At 48.6% G+C, this 17,198-nt stretch overlaps 1 long non-coding RNA gene across 11 annotated transcripts in view; it reads right to left on the bottom strand.

Moving 5' to 3' along the window:
- LOC115945342 (uncharacterized) overlaps positions 1-17,198 on the bottom strand; it is a 254,563-nt gene that overhangs the window by 1,215 nt on the left and 236,150 nt on the right. For 8 of the 11 annotated variants that reach the window (XR_004549959.1, XR_004549964.1, XR_004549968.1 and 5 more), the window contains 6 exons: positions 16,066-16,183; positions 13,283-13,421; positions 13,032-13,158; positions 12,842-12,931; positions 8,130-8,204; positions 6,485-6,550 (listed from right to left, as the gene is read on the bottom strand). This is a non-coding gene — a long non-coding RNA (uncharacterized lncRNA). Of the gene's footprint in view, positions 1-4,218; positions 4,538-6,484; positions 6,551-7,605; positions 7,672-8,129; positions 8,205-12,841; positions 12,932-13,031; positions 13,159-13,282; positions 13,422-16,065; positions 16,184-17,198 lie in introns of those variants that run through there. The other 3 variants (XR_004549967.1, XR_004549966.1, XR_004549962.1) reach the window with 3 other exon arrangements.

The following is a 17,198-nucleotide window of genomic DNA, read 5'->3' as shown; positions in this document are numbered from 1 at the left end:
AAAATTGAACTTGTGTTTTTTTAATTCCTGGGACACTGTTATTACCAAACAGTGTAAACATAGATGAAAATACCCATATTCTTCTCCTGGCGTTGTGCAGCTGGAATGTGAGGTTCTCCACAAAATCCTCCCTGAAACACAAACTTCTGCCTTTATAAATTATGGGGATTTTACATTTTTTCCATTGTAGGGAGTTGTGGTCTTAAAATATTCAGGCATTTCCGTGGCCAGCTAATTGCAGCCAGCACTAGGGAGAAAGTCTGACTTCCCTGATAACCCAGAGAGCCAAGCTCAGTGGAAGATACAACTGCATCTCAGAGGTAGGTTTGCCTCCACTGCGTTGCAGAAGGAAATAGGCTGCCAGGTTCCCTTATCCATAAGGTTATGAACACTCTTAATCTTTTTCACTCCTTTCTGAGCCTTCCTTTGTAGGAAGAAACAGAAGGGTTTATTTTATGGTTCTGGCTATATTTGCCAAGTTCTTTCAGTATCTCACTGCAGTCATTGCTGTTGGAGCTCCCTGGGAGCCATTCACAGCTGCTGCTGGGGCCTCATGAGACAAGCAGTCACAGAGATGGGGATGAGGGAAGCTGTGCTTAATGTCCAGGTGATTTACAAGACCTGTAAGCCAAATCATTAAAACTGGAAGTGCATTCACTTTATGGGGCTGAGAGTAATGTATTTAGGATGGTTCATAAACCACTCCGAAACAATGCAGGGTATCAGGTACAAAGGATGATCCAAGGCAGGATCAAGACCCCCCCCTGAATTTCTCCTGTGCTCTGATGAGCAGCAGTGTCTCTAATTATGGTATGACTGAGAACGGCTGGGCAGTTCAAAACCTTCAATCATACTTGTAGTGATTACAAACTTAATTAGTGCATGTTAGCCCAAGTGTCCTCTATTAAAGGAGCTGTGCTCATTAAATAGGATGGTAATTACTCCAGCTGCATAACAAGTATGGAAAAATCATAGGTTAAAGTAGAAATCTCACAGTGCCTTTGACAACGGCGTTATCTCAATGTCCTTGCATCACACACATTTATGCTGATTGATCTCTGTTAGGTTTGTCATGGTTTTCATGCTGACACCACGTCAGCAGATTCCTCTGATCTTGCCTTCTCCCTCCCTGTAAGCTGACATTTGGACCTAGGTAATGAATTTCCATAACTTCCCCCATTTAGTAATGCCAGTGACTCAGAGCAGCTTAGTGCCCAAGCCCAGCACTCCACGGGTATAAATCAGGAAAATATTACTAATTTCCAGGAAAACATTGCAATCCGCCCCAAACGGGATATGGGCAGCATTTTGTTGACATCTCATGCAATATTTTGTTCTGACTGTACGTATATCTGCAGGAACAATAGCTGCTTCAATTCATGGTTATATGAAAGAACATCTTGTTAAGTGAAAAGATGGGGTTGCCCTCACCTCTGCATGGTGCTTTGTGAAACTTGCAGAGCTATTGGCTATCCAGTGTGGTGCTCAGCTAGGCTGAACTTTACAAGGAGGGCTTGAATTGAGGTTGAGGCCAGTCATTTCCCAAGACATGGGGGAATTTCCTCCCCATTTTCCCAAGAAGAAGACAAGGAAAGGCTGTACTGACATAAGATGTTGGACACAGCGTGACAGCATAGCTCTCCTGTGCCCTGGTACACAGGCAGCCTCTGCTATGTGGACCCTCCATGCTGGACAAAATCAGGGATAACAGTTTCAGGTGTTGATTAGGAGTCCAGCTGGCTTTGCTTGACATGGACTAAAAGCTGACCCCTCCTGGAGAGCTATCAGCAATGGGAAAGCACAGTGATGCATTTGGCTGTCTTAGCTGGCTCCCAGGGAAGGTGATGCTCCCAAGGCAGCTCAGGCCCTTGTCACTCATCACCCTTCATGCTGTGCTCTCCACGGACACCACTGGAGTGGAGCTGTTGTGTGCAGGGCTGCACCTCCATCAGGCCCGTTTTGTGGGATATGGCCCCTTTCATTGCTGTCCTTTCCCCCAATGAGCAGAGGCTGAGCTCACTGCCGCGTCCCCAAGAGGTCCCTACATTGGTGGGATGTGGTGGCTTTTGGGCAGTTGTGGGGTTGTTCCCAGCTTATGGGCAAGCAGGACTTGGCTGTGCTGTTAAGCCCGAGCTAGTACTGCTGGAAGTCCCCAAGGACAAACGGCCAATACGCTTCCAGAGAAGCCACACGGAGAAGCAGAGACATCAGCACTTGGAGGCACTAGAGGGAGCCTGAGCATAACAGATCCCGCTCTGGACTCAATGTGGGAGCACTGGTCCTATTGAGCGAGAAGGGACCAGGCAGTAACAGCAAACACAGCACTTTCCCCCTTGACCTGCTGTGGCTCTTTTTTCCCTGACAGCTGTTATAATTTCTTAAAGACATGAAGAAATACTGCTTCACTTATAGAAAGTGCTGATGTGCCAGCAGTCAGACAGCTGGCTCTGTGCAACTGGTGCAATCATAAGACTGGGTTCAGTCTTATGTAGGGTTCAAGAAAGCAGGAGTTATTGCAAGGCAAGGGGGGAGCAGAAGTGTTAACCAGCAGCCACAGCTTTCCTACAGGATGAGGAGCTGTTGTGACACAGCCCTGCAAGTGCTCCTGGACTGATGGCACGGACCTGGGAACTGTAACTGAGGCTTGTGTGCTCTGCTTGGTGTACTCCAGTTACACATTAGGAGACTGGGGCACTGGAAGAGGCTGGAGAGATGCAGTCTTTTATTCCCCAGCAGTATTTTCATTGCACTGGCTTTGGAGGAGGAACAGGATCCCTGCCTCAAGATCTAGTTGTCTGAATCTCCTCCTCCCACCACTGTCACCACAGATCAGCGCAAACAGCAAATGGGTTAGCTACGGATGAGCATCAGCGCTATGATGGGGCAGGAGCTAGGGAACAAACTTTGCACTGGTGTTTAGCCACAGTGAGGAGACAGATGTGTTTGTTCCAAGTACACCTGCAGAGCGTATCTTCTTTTACAGTGTTTGCAGTGGGCCGGAGTTCCTTTCCACAGGATAATCAAGCTTAGCCCAGCAGAAATCAGAGAATCATCCAGAAGACAGGTGAGCAGGGACTGTGAACAAAAGCTCCATCACTCCTGGCTGCCTTTGGAGGCTTTCATTCCCCACAGAGGCCATCCCCCACATCAGCCCTGACCCTCTGCCCGTGTTCCTGTAAGCATGTTCCTGTAAGCAGCTTCCCACCATGAAGGCAGGTGGAAAAATCAGGCAGCAGCCTCCAATGCAGCCGTGACCTTTCTCGCCAGGCCTGCCACCTCCTCCCACTCTCCCCAGAGCTGGCACTACTAACAACTGGTTTCCTCTTGTTATTTTTCCACCTCCGCTGCTTCCTCCAGAGGGGAGGCTGTGCCGGTGGCCCACGTACTGGTGACTCACAGGCTGGGACCCGCGAGGAGCCAGCTAAGCCTGGCCAAACTTAGCAACATCTCATTTTCCATTGCCTACACCCTGGATGCTTCTTCTGGCTGGGCTCATCACTGGAGACCTCCTCCAGCTACCTGCGGGGTTGTGGAGGAGCAGCTCAGCTGCGTTTCCTTTGAGTTTTGGCAATGCAGGTGCTGGGCTGAGACAGAGCAGATACATAGACAAATTCCTACTTGGTGAGCGTGTATCCAGAGTGCTGATAGCCAAGAACCATGAGATGTTCTAGACATCAGCAAGGGCTTTTCAGGCTTGGGAAACACATAAACAAAGATATATAGAGAGGACTGCATGGTAGCTCTGTTTTTCTGGAGGCTTTTGAGTAACATAAGGGCAATTTAGGGCTTTAAAAGCTGTCACAGTTATTCTGTGTCAATCACCCGGGTCCAGATGGACCCAAATCAACAAATGATGACTTCAACCACATAAAGATAGCCTGGGGCACCTGCAAGGTGGGGAAGCATGGTCTGCAAAGGTGAAGGTGCTGCTGTGGCTGGAAGCTGGGAATGGATGACCAAGGCTACCTAGAGGCTGCACCAAGAAGAGCAGGGAGACACAGCTCCTGGGCAGATGCAAGGCTGTCCATGCAGGTCTGTGTGTAGGGGAGGATGCCAGGAAGGGAGCAGCCGTGTGCACTCAGCCCATGCTTATTGCTTTAATGGGATTTTGCCCTGGTAATGGAAGTTTTCCTCTTCCCAAGGCCGGGGTGAAGCCGACATGACACCTGCTCAACCTGCACTTCCCGAGAGCCCGGCTGTTGGGAAGGAGCGAGCGGATCCGCAGGCGCAGCATGCATGGAGAAGCTGATGGTGGCAGGGGAGGAGGCACACGGAGGTGGCTGGGAGAAGCAGAGAGGGCTGACCTAAATAAATGCTAAGCTAATTTATTCATTTCTCTGCTTTATTATTTAACGCGCCTTCGAAACAGCTCAGGACTTCTGGTTCCTCTCAGCTCTGCTGCTGACGTTGGGATGGGGTTATTTTTGACCTGATTTTCACATCCATCGTGCTGAAAAGCACAGCACAGCCTTGCTCAGCACCCTGCTCTCCCACCAGGATCCAGGCATGCTATGGGGAGCGCCGACACAGCCACTCTCTAGCCAGGAAGGATTTAAAGTTATTTTGAGTTGCACCTCCTGCCTGGGAAGGTGCTCACATTCTGACATGTTTTATGCAGTTAATAGGGACATTTATCTCCAATTTAGCTGGCTGGTGAGAGGATTGGTGAGTTCCTACAGCATAAGGCAGCCTTCAACCTCCACCGACATCTCCCCCATGCAGGTTGCCAAATGCAGCCCTGGGCTCTGCGCAGCGTGGAGGCTTTCAAGGATAAACCTGTCTCACTTCCAGCCAGCCTCCTCTCTCCTCACATCCTAGCAATTCCTGCAACACTGTCTGGGAGGAATTTATGATGAGGACATGGAACTCTGGCTGTTGGGAGAGCTGTCTGGGCTGTGGTTCACCCCATAGGCTGCACGTGTCCTCTGTGAGCCCATGGCACCGTTTAGAGGTGCTGTGGCTCAGCAGGTTGTCTCAACCCAGGCACCACTTCTGTGCAGGTGCAGGGGTATGGACAGAGCTGCTTACCAGGATTCAACCTGCACAGCACCAGACTTGTGTTGTGCAGAGCCCTTTAATTTTGTTTCTCATCAGGGTTCATCTCTTGATGTACAAATTTAGAATTATAGAATAGTTAGGGTTGGAAAGGACCTCAAGATCATCCAGTTCCAACCCCCCTGCATGGGCAGGAACACCTCACACTAAACCATATCACTCAAGGCTTCATCCAACCTGGCCTTGAACACTGCCAGGGATGGAGCATTCACAACTTCCCTGGGCAACCCATTCCAGTGCCTCATCACCCTTACAGTAAAGAATTTCTTCCTTATATCCAATCTAAACTTCCCCTGTTTAGGGGAGTGTTGTATCCAGCTACAGGGGAGTATCCATGGGAATGCTGTATCCAAATTTATGCCAGTGTTACATCCAGTCACCCAGAATCTCTGTTATGGTTTTTTTAAACAGGATTATTCATCGACCTGATTGATTCTGTAAAGATTTTTAAGCAGTAAGACGAGCACTGCTGCTATTCAACTCAGCAGCAAAGGCAGTTCAGCTCATGCCGCCTTCACACTGCTGGAGAATTCCATGGTGCTTTTGGGGGTGGGATAGTGCAAATTAGCACAAATGAAGCAGTTAATGAGGCTGCAAGTTAGAGTCTCCAAACCAGCAGGCACTAAAGGGAAGCAGCCAGCTGTGGGTCTGCAAAGGTGGGTGCTGCTCTGCCTGGCACAGTCAGGCCCTTCTCCTGCCTTTCTCAGTTAAACTGGGGCAGTGCAAACACTGGGCAGGGTCCCATCCTGGCAACCCACAGGGCGCACAGCCTCACCTGTGTCAGCTTTATACTGAAGTCTGTATTTGTGGGTTGCTTTTAATACAAAGTGTTTAGATATGTTGGTCTGAAGGTCCCGTGAGGCCAAAAAAAGGATGAACAAGTAAAGGACAGAGGCAGCCAAAGTGAATTATGAGGAAAGCTTCTATTTCCTTCCCTGTATCCTGGATTGGAGTGCTGGGGATGATGCCCTGATTTTCCTAATGTGAACAGAAAGGCACTCTGCCATCCCAGACCTCTCGAGTCCTGGGTTTTGATGCATCTGCCTTAATTGCATAGGGCTTATTAGGATGGAGTTAAAGCCAAATGGGATTGGAAGTGGAATCCCACCTGGGATTTAGGATCCATCCTGTGGGCACAACTTCTGCCCTTTTCTTTAGCAGCAAGGGACTGCGATAGAGGGGAGAGTCCCTTAATGAACTGGCACTAGCTTTGGATCAGGCAGCAGGCTGGTTTCCAGCCTCCAGGTGAGGGATCCAGTTTGGCTGCTGGCTCACCTTTATCTGCATGGAGAGGATTACTGGGAAGCCATGTTGACAAATGCTGCAGCTAAAAACGAAAATGAACTTCACACAAAAATGGGTTGTTTGTGCAAAGCGGAGGGGGAATAAAGAAGCTGCCAAAAAAGCTGACATTAAAACCACTGCTTACCTGCAGCTCATCTGATACCATGACTGAAACCTTTCATTTGCAGCAATGTAATCCAAGACGTTCTTTCTGCAAAGCAAGAAAGTAGGTTATTGCTTAAGCAGAGCTGGGGAAGGAGAAGGAGATAAGCAGAGCCTGATCCTGCCGGGAGCTGTGTGCTCCACACTCCCTCTGAGCATGAGGGTCATGCTCAGAGTTATGCTTTTCTCACCTGAAGTGAAATCCCATGCTAGAAGCTAAGTTATAGTTGGAAAGGACTTGCTAATTGCTCAATGGGTGCTGCAATAAATGAAGCATTCATTAAAATAATGCTTATATGACACCAGCATCTTCCTGGAAGTGAAGCACCTTAACTCCCTTTTGCTTAATGGACTCAACAGGATGGCTGAGGGGGGGGCTTGGGACAGGGGCTTGGGGCTTTCCAGGACTAGAATCTTTCTGCTGCCTTCAGACCTCATCCCAGAGAGGTGCAGGTCACAAGGGACATCCATCAGTTCAGGTTTGTGTTGTTCTCTTGGGTGAGGTGGCTTAGGGCAGGAAAGGTTTTTGACAAATACTACCCCTAGCTGGTGGCTCCAAAACCTTTCTTTGTTAACACAGGTGATACAGGGCCAGGAAGGGGAGATAACGTACTGTCATTCTCCTTTGACATGCACTAGGAGATGGGTTTCAAATCACCTCTTGGGATGCAGGATTTGCAGCTATGCAATGCTCTGCCACCTGCTATCAAACTGCCTGGGGCAGTGCAGAGATCCTTCCACCCCTGGCTATTGCATCTGACCCTGTCAGGAGTAAATATTTAGGGAAAGAGTAAAAAGAATCCTCTCCTTTGGCACTTTCCCAGTTTCTAGCAGCAGGGGCATTTCCTAAGCTGCTCGCTGAAGTTTAGTATGTTTCTAAGGAACAGCTGATTCTGTCAATACAGTAATATTCTCATGGATCTCACTTATTGCAGCAGGGCAGGATGTGGCCTGATGTGCTTGGCCTTGCTCTGACCGCTCCATCAGCAAAGCCTCAGGAGTTTTTCACCCTCAGGAGCAGAAAGAGCTGGACCAGAGTTTCATGCAGGCAGCCAGACCCCTGCCAAAGAAAACACATGGACCTGGTCCAGTGTGGGCATCTCTATCTGCTGCTCCCAGCTCTTATACTTCTTACACGGTATGGATGTGGGCACAGGAGCCACTTTCTTGCTGGAGATGGAAGAAGAGCAGTGCAATGTGTGAAACCAGCCTTGGAGGAGGCTACCATTGTATTCCTAAGAATTTGGTTAAGAATCTCCCTTCCCTGTTCAGTGCACAGAATACAATAGGATGGTAAACCAGCTCTAACTTCTGCAAGCTGGCGGTGCTCCCCTGCACACCCCCACCTCCATGCTTTCCTTTGGCTGGATTGCCTGCTACAGCCATGGGGCATCTCAGCTTTCCTGGGATGCAGAGATAGCTGTGTGCTTTGCTCAGCACCAGTGAAATCCTTCCCTCTGCAGCACCAAGCAGATCTTGTGCTATTTCTTTCCTTGTCTTTAGATGTACAGAAATGCACTCAGCTGCATCCACTGCTTGATTTTAGCTGTGGTTTTGTATCAAGATCTTTTCAGTAGGTCGTGCCAATGAAGAAATCACATCCCCATCAAACCCACTAATGTAAATACCTCTTGGTGCACTCTGTGCATGCTCTCAGGGCTCACTGCAATCAGCACATCTCTCTTGGAAGGCTGCTTCTTATCCTGGGTGGCAGCAAAAGGAAGTTCAACAAACACCTTCTGATGCTGACATAAATTATTGAGCAGGTCAGTTGCTCTGCCCTGTCACAAAGTCAGTGCTAAGAAACGACTGACACCCTCCTTTGCACGTAATTCAAATGAAAACATAATTGCACCCCAGCTGCATGGGAAGGGGCTGGGATTGGCAAACAGGCTGGCTGTGGAGTTCACAGTTCTCACTACGAAAGCTTGCATTTTAATGTCACTTTGCATATGGTTTTTGGCTGTGTTTCTCTGAGCCCCAGCCCAGTGCAGACCACCATGCATGCTGTGCCTGGGCTGTCTGACTGGTTTCAATACACTTGTCACTTGTTCTGGAAATAGTGTTTAAGGCCACCAATTTCAGCCTGACACCAGCTGCCCTGGGGGGGTAATGGGCTTTATTAGGGAGATAAGATAATCAGGGCTGTGGCAACACTTCCTTTAGCCCCCCTGCTACCCCACAGCCTGATGTGCAGGTTTGCTCTGAGTATTATCAATAACTGAATTGGTCCCCATAGGAGTGGATGCACTGGGACAAGGACTTCCAAACCAAGAAGAAGCACAGCCCTCCCTTCTTGCATCAGCCTCATCTCAAACAGTCATTAGTATTAAGATGGCCTGATTTATGTTTTGGCCAGGATTAAAACACATTTCCTTCTGCAATGATTTTATGCAGGCGTTTCAAACCACTTCAGGAATTCCAATAAATCCTTAGGAAGTCTCTGGCAGGTGAATGCCTTTAAATCTCTGTTTATCCTTGGCACTTGACAAACCCAACACATCCAGAGGTGCTGGGGCAGACAGAGTGCCCATCTAAGTTCTGGGGGCAGGTGATATTAAAGCATTTTCCACTAAAGCTCCAAAACTGAAACTCTTTCAAGTGTTTAATGTAAGAAACCAAGCCACAGTACCACAGAGTCAGGAAGAGGATGCAGGACAGATCCCAGGTGTCCTTACTCTCCCCAAGCACCTAAACCACCTCTCCTTTCCCCACTACTCTGCATCATCCTGCTGCCACCCCTTCAATAGATGAAGGATCCTGAACAATTACAGCCAAAGCTTTTTCTTGTCTGCAGCAGCCACCTGAAGCAACCTTCTGTTCAGATGGAAGCACTGGAGCATCTCTTAAAACAGCTCTTCCTTCTGCCATTAAATATTTAAGAAAGGAGCACTGGGGGAAGCATGTGCTTCTGCCGAGGCAGGATGCTCAGTGCTGGGAACCACAGAGAGGCAGCTTTAAATAGTAATGAGATGGCAGGTGCTTGCAGAGCACAGCTCAGTTTTAGCTTCCCACTGCCTCCCCTTGCTGTGGTGCTCCCCGCAGCATCCCCAGCATTGGATCCTCATCCTGACAGCTCCTGCACCAGCCCCAGCACATCAACAAGCACTGAGCACTGCTTTCCTGCAGATCCCAGCAGGGGACGTGTCTGGGTTGGGAAGGCAGACTGGGGAGCGACATGCTCTGCACAGACACCCCTGAGTGAATGAAATCCTATTGACCTGGAAACCAAGTGCTCATCAGGGCTGATTGGAACACAGCGGTGCCTGGACACTGGCCACAGTGGGACAGGAGCAGAGCACGCAGCAGCCCTGGCCCCAGCTGCTAAGGGCTACCCCTACCAACTGCTTTGTCTCCCCATCACCACTTTACCCGGTCTGCCTTATTTTGGGAGGGTGGCAGAGAGAGGGTGTTGGTGAGTCTGTACTCTGCAGTTGCTGTAGCAACTGTGGTGTCTCTGGTGGCAGGAGCACACGTTTCCTGCAGCCAGAAGGAGTGTGAGACGCTTAATTGCAAGAACACTTTTTTCCCCTGCTAGAAAAAAAGCCCCCTCTGCCCCCACCCCACTGCCCATGTGCTGAGCTGGAGGGATGCTGCTGCATCTTCGTGCTCCTGGGCAATCCTGTGCATGAGCCAAAGCCTCAGCATCTCCTCCGGACCCTCTGCTCCTTGGCAAGGACAACTGCCTTTCCCTGAGCCAGCCTCAAAAGCAGGGTGAGTTACTGCAGCCATCCAGGCACCTCCTTGGGGCAGCTCAGACCTGAATTCATTTCTGCATGAATTAGAGCATCTGCTTTGGCGAGCAAGGATCAGTCATGATCAAAACATTCTCGGCAGCGGAGGATCAGCACAAGCTTTGCTAAGTTACTTCCCTGATTAATGACTTTGAAATAAAAGAGCCTTTTTCAGAGGCTGGATTCATTAGGTGTCCTTTTCCTGTAAGATTTTGCCTCCTAAATCCCATTACTCCTCCATCTCCATCATCTTTGTACATCGCAAGCCCTGACCCATTCTCTCTTCCTTTTCTCTTTGAGGAACTTGAGAGGCAGAGCTCCATGAGCAGCCCCTTGAGATGTTCTGGTGTCTCTTCTCTGTGCCTCAGCAACTTGGCCATCACACTGGTGTTTGATCCTGAGGCACATTGCTCCAGCTTGCCACTCTTGTGCTAGGACCATCTTCTGGCCATGTGCCACTGCAGGCATCCACATCCATTTGGAGTCCATCAGCCTGGTTTGGGCTTCACCTTGTGTATGTGACTCATCTTTTTTCCTCCAGAAATGTGACTTTATATTCAGTTCAAACAAAGCATATCCTGCTGGCCTCTGTCCAACACCCCAGCAGTTCACATCAGCCAGCAGATACACAGAACAAAACAAACAAAGCTTAGTAGTAATGCTTTGGTGTTGCTCACCACCCATGGCTCAGGGTTGCATCTGATTTGGTTTGGTTTGCAGAATTAACCCCCAGCCTTGCACAGATGCTTTTCCATGAGCTCTCATCAGCCTTTTCACCACCTGCCTTTGGGATGGCTGCAGCTGCTGTGAGGGAGGGCAAGAACTGCAAGTAGGTTCTTCATGAGAGGGGGAGGCAAAAAGGGAGTGAGCTGTTCCCACCTTTCCTGCCATTAATAGTACACCTTCTAAGTGTTTCCTGATGGGAACCAAATCTTCCTTTCTCAGGTGGTCACCTTCACCACAAGAGATGAGCAATGCTCAGGCATTCATAGCTGGTGTATGTGGGGCTGCAGCTGGAACTCCGCGTTCCCTGGGAAGTGTTCCTGAAGAACAGGTTGGGCAGTTGGGGAATGTTTCACGGCTATTTTCAGCCTCAGACATTTTCCCTTTTTTAATTCAAAGTACAATAAAAAACCTGTCAACAAGTCACAAAAGAGTGATCTCAGGCTAAAATACGAGCCCTGGCACAGGAGGGCATTTGACTCAGAAGCCACTTCCCATCTTTGGAGACTACAAGTATGTTCCACTTCGTCATCCCGAAGGTCTTTAAATGCTTATAAAAACAGAGTTTGTTTACGCTCAGTCAGAACAGCCGATCTGTTACCTTGAAGGCTGGATGCAGAAAGTTCCTTCAGAGATTTACTGGTTTCATTCCTACCAGTCTGAACAGAAGTTTTCCACAGAGATTGTCAAAATACAAACATCTCAATTCCAATTTCCTTCAGTCTTTAGCAAGACATCACATTAATTGTCTTTAAAAGCACTTTTATTAGTTACTGAGAAAGCAGGAGTCTGGCAGCAATTCTTGACCACGAACTATTCACTTTTGTGAAGTCTCCTTTAACAGTGGTTTGATCCAACGCGGTGGTTTTCTCCACCAGCAAACTCAGCACAGCCTGGAGCCAAAAGGACCAGCTCCAGGCAAGGATTATTGCTTTCAGGTCTCAAGGGCTCCTACTGCTGCCTGGACAAAGCCTTTCTGCCCCTCTCAAGTCTTCTCACATCCCCAGTGTCAGGTAAAATGGAACAGTGGAGGCACATGGTCAGCCCAAGGCCAGGGAGATCCATGAGAGCAGGCATAAATACATATCAAATGAGGCAATTCCATCCACACCTGTGATGCTTTGAAGAGGACTCAGGGAACCATCTAACAGCTTGAGAGGGTTCTGGTTTAGTCTGATTTTGCATGAGGCTATGTTTCATGCAACAGCTCAGCCTGGTGATAACACATGGAAAAGTGGTCATGAAAAAAGCCAGCAATTCCCACTTCTTCAAGGGCCAAGGAAATTATCTTCCCCCATCTGATCTCCATGGGATGCTCTGGGATCGCTCCTGCCAACATTTAGTCATTTTGGAGCTGCATGGGCAGCCAGAAACACAAACTTTCCACCTGCTTCCTCACATGAGCCCTCCCAGCCTCCCTTAGTCAAGGCCAGAGCATACAGAGCAGGATGCCCACTGCTCATGTCTCAATGCATCAGCCAGCTGCAGGATGCACACAATTCCATGTGGTACAAGCACCACAGTGGGATGCAACTGGGTCATTAGCATTTAGTGGAAAAACTCAGTTCTACTACATATCTGCTATTGACTGTCCCATTCTAAACAGGGAGACAGATGTTAAATGGCATTAAATGACACAAACTGAGGTTGGCCTTTCCCTCCTGGCAGTTTTTTCAGGGCCCCTCAGCTAAACTGAGCCTCTGCTAGCGTTTCAGCTCTGAAAATACTTTAAGGAGTGCCAACACACACACACACACAATCCTCATATGGGAGCAGCCAGTGCTCTGATAATTGAGATGTTAATGCTGGAAGACTGAGCAAGTTTCCCTCACGGCTTGGCTGTGGGAAGCTTATGAGAAGAAAATGAATGAATTGGAACTTACTTGAAATAGCCAATGGATTGAAGCCTGGAGATTCTGGAAGCAGCTATGCAGGGAAGGAGCACGTGTGAAGGTCCGGTTATAGGACCCCTCCTGTGGTTGTGTAAATACATAGGCATTAATGTTGCAAACTTCAAAGACTGGCAGGATGGCACCCATCCATCTCCACAACCACCTCCATCAGCACACTCACACTGTCATCTTCCAGCCAGGCAGATGCCCCATGTACAAGGATGGCCAGGACAGGCACAAGTGTGAGCCCAAGATATATGGGCAGCAAAGATGTTCCAGCAGAAATCATTTGATGGACACTCAGGTATCTGTGGATACAGAAACGCAGAGAGATGAGCTTTCAGGCAGGGCAAAAGCTGTGCCAACCAAAAAGTGCATCCCAGCTCTTGCCGCAGCCCTCTTTGATCCACCACCAGTTTAACACAAACTCACCTGGGGAAAGTAGATTCACTTGAGGATGGATATCTGATACCCAAATCTTACAGCTACTGGACATAAACAGCTGAAGATACTTTGACTGGAAAAATGCCTTGTGCTGCCAGAGTGCCCTGGAGGACCTGAAGACTCTCACCTACAAGAGTGCAAAGGATCAAGCCTGTGAGGCAACAAACATCACAAAGGGCCTTCATTTAGCACAGTCTCTTCATCTCTAACTTTAGGACAGATGTGACAATAAAGGGCTGAGCAAGGTCTAGTCACAGCTCCTGCATTGGGCATGGCTACTGCACATAACATCAAGCACCAGTGCAAACATGTGCTGGAAGGACCTCACTGCCCATAACATAGTCCAATTTTGCTATCAAGTGCTGACCTAACCATGATTACCGGAGATCTGACGCTCTCACAATGCTGGTTTTACACCTGTATTATTCACTGGTCCCATCAGAGCCAGCCCTCACTTTTCCCAGCTGGATGGAGAAGAGAATCAGAAGTTTCCATTATTTAGCCCTCGGACATAACCACATCCACCCTGCAAGCCAGCCCTGTCATATGCCCTTTGCATGGCTGGGGAGAGCCTCAATTACACAGTGGTGGGCATGCATGGGCCACCAACCCCACTGTTTACAGGAAGCGCTGGTGCAGAGCATGGAATTAGAAAGACCACAAGGAAGTGAGGGATTATTTACTGGAGATTAAAGGACATAGAAAAACCACAGGACAAATCAGTGGGGCCTCAGCAATGGTAGCTGCTATTTCAGTCTTCCAGCTGCTGGCATTTGTGTTGGTCGTGCTGCCACAGGAGAACTGAGGAGGAATTCAGTAGGATGGATGGTTGCTCTGCTTTTGGACTAGTAAAACATCAAAGAATAGGCCCTAAACCTGCTGGAAGGATGTGAAGGATGTCTGCTCCTCTCCTTCTATTCCTCACTCATTCCTATCAGTCTTCCTGCTTCCTGGGTGCGATTCCTGGTTTTGGACTGCATCTCCAGGCCAAACAGCCAGATCTAGTTGCCAGCAAAGCCACTGGGATGTTCCCCCAGATCAGTCAAGCTAAAGCATCTCCTCAGACCTGGAAAGAAGTTGGGTGGGGATTAAGGTCTGACATCTCAAGACCTGCAAGACAGCTGCAGTGCTAACGGGAGCTGGTGTTCTTTGGAATATCCATCTTGGATTATCCATGATTACCCCCCAGGGAAAATACGAGGTGAAGGTTGATCCTGATTCTCCAATCCAATCCATTCTAGCACAATCCTTAAGACCATTACTTCTCCAGGCTTTTGCCTTTAAGCACCCACAACCCCTTTCCCCTTAGAAAGTTCAAACCCAGTCTCTGGTGGGAAGAGACAGAAGTAGAGCCTGTGGCCAAGCAGAGACATTTTACAAGTGACAAGACACGCTTGTTTGAAGTGCCTCAGTTGAGGTGCACATGAGTCTCTCTTTCTAAAGACAAAGATGTCACTGTTATTTCCCCCCACAGCCTCCACTGTATCTCAATGCCACGCAACACCAGGCTGCTGCCACAAGCCAAGCATCCCCACAGCTGATGCAGACTGAGCTCCCAGCACCACCACAACAGCATCCCCAGCACCACCGTGGCCTTTTGCACTCAGTGCAGGGTGGTGATTCAGCCCTGACTCAATGGGAAGGTGGCTATGGACCGAAACCCCAGCCCTGCTCCCCACACAGTCTGTGGTTAACATGATCCTGCTGGAAATTACAGAGCTCCAGCACAGGCGGTGGGAGGGAGGCTCCACTTGGTGAGGAGGAGCCCACAAAAGGCTCCCACTGACATTCCTGCCTTCTCTCTTGCTCTGCATCCGTGCTGCTGAGCAAACACAAACAGCACGTTGCCTTCGTGTTTGACCCAGAGCAGTGCTTGGCTGCTGGTACCATACCACAGGCTCCATCTAGAAAGCAAACAGTAGCTCAGTAGATTTTTTGCCTTTCTTTTTGTTTTGTTCTCCCTACAACAAATAGAAAGGATGAATGAGCTTATTTTACAGCCTCAGAGGAATACCCAGCCATTGTTAGCTTGACACATGCAGCAAAAAGTGATGGCTAAGGAAATAAAAGCTTATTCTTTACTGAATGGGTTGGCTGGAGAAGAATCCCCACCCCAAAACCCCTTGCATGGGCCATCAGCAGCATTTCCATCAGCTACATGGCTGATCCACGGCTCGGTGACTTCCAGAGAAAGACCTGACCTGCTGCACGTAACAACAGGGAAGTGAAGATCTGGCTTTACGTGATTCCTGAGGAGTCTGAAGCACACTGTGCTCCCAGCACAAGTGCCACCCAGCACCGTGTCCCCATCCTGTGCTCACAGCAGGCAGAGGAAAGGCAACACCATCCTTCTGCAGATGCTAACATAGAAACTCTGCAGAGCATTTCCTTCTCTCAGTTCTCTGCATTTAAAACACCTCATCACAAGGTCTAAAAGTCCTTAGTCTCAGCTGAGCCTTAGGCACCTGCAATGAGTATCCCAGAGCTGATGGGACATCAAGGGTGATGACCTATACTTTGGAGAACCACCATTGCCAATAAATGGGTTCAATGACACTTTCTCCCCTTGGAAAGAAGGACTAAGAGCCAGGACATGCAAAGAAAACAGCAATGCCACAGCTGCTCAATTAATTAACACAATTAATTTTAACCAGCACCTCTTGGGTCATTTCACTGCAGCCATTTCTGCCAGGAGAGCTGGGCACTGTCACCTGCTGCAGCCTTCTTTGAAGCAGTAACCTGGCTCCAGAGCCATATTTCTCTCCACTCACCATGTAACTTGCTTCTGCCACCAATTCACACAATTTTCCCTGTTACTGCAGTGGTAAAATCAATGTCAGGAGCTCAGAGTCCACAAATGGAGATTCAGAGTTTGGAGTCTGCAGACATCTTGGGTGGTTCAGTGACACATGAAAGGAAAGAAATAAAAAATCCCATTAATAGAATAAATCCCCAAGAATTTCCCCCAAACTCACTTCCCACCCAAACCAATGCTTTTTAAAGATGGATTAAAAAAAGCAGGAAATTCTACTGAATATACTCCCTTTCTGTCACAGCTGCAATTCTACTTTCAAATACATCTGATTTAGGAGACTGCCTTGGATTTATTTGGATGGCTGCATGCTATTTTTCCTGCTTTATTCCGTGTTCAAGATGGCTGCAAAAAGAAGCTAAACCAGAAGCCTGGTGGTGCAGTGCTGGATGCTGAGCCATCGCTTCCCTCCATCCTCCTGCCCTGTATACGTGAGGGAGCAGCAAAGGACAGGACAGAGGGGGCTGAGGCTGTGACTGAGACAATTCTGATTGCCAATATGTGCATCAGAGGGGTGTTCATTTGAAGAATAAGGAGTGAGGGTTTTTTTCAGTCTATAAAATCAGAATCCAGCTCCCTTACTGATATCAGCAGAGAGCAAAACAGGGCCCAGGCAATTTTATCAGCTGTGGCTCCAACCCATGTTCTGTCGGATGAACCACAGGGAGAATGAGATCTCATCTTTTATTAAAGGCAGCTACGTACCCATTCACAGCTGTGTAGTTCCTTTAACAGCAAAATCAGTGACTAAGGTCTTCAAGTGGTTAATGCTCAAACAAATTAGAGTGAGGAACAAAAAGGAGATTTTGCTTTAACTTGAAAATTAAAAGAAAATACAAGAAAAGAAAGAATTCTCTTTTTTTGGACCTTTTAAATGGCCAAGGCTTTTAAGGTGTGCTCCAGAGTCCAGCATGAGCCTCCTCCTTGGGGAGGGTGTGAGGGAGGAGAGGGCTGGTTGATGCAGGGGGGTGTATCCTGATGGGTATTTTATGGCCTCCCCTGCACTGAGTGGGGAGCTGCGGCTGCCTCATCATGTAGAGGCGCAGGCAGGGGACTGGCTTGGTGACAGCAAGTCTGCTCAGTCACAGATCA

This window comes from Melopsittacus undulatus, chromosome 9 (genome assembly GCF_012275295.1).
Source record: "Melopsittacus undulatus isolate bMelUnd1 chromosome 9, bMelUnd1.mat.Z, whole genome shotgun sequence".
NCBI classification, from domain to species: Eukaryota; Metazoa; Chordata; class Aves; order Psittaciformes; family Psittaculidae; genus Melopsittacus; species Melopsittacus undulatus.
The sequence above is the reverse complement of the archived record's forward strand: the minus strand, read 5'-3'. Positions and strand labels throughout refer to the sequence as shown.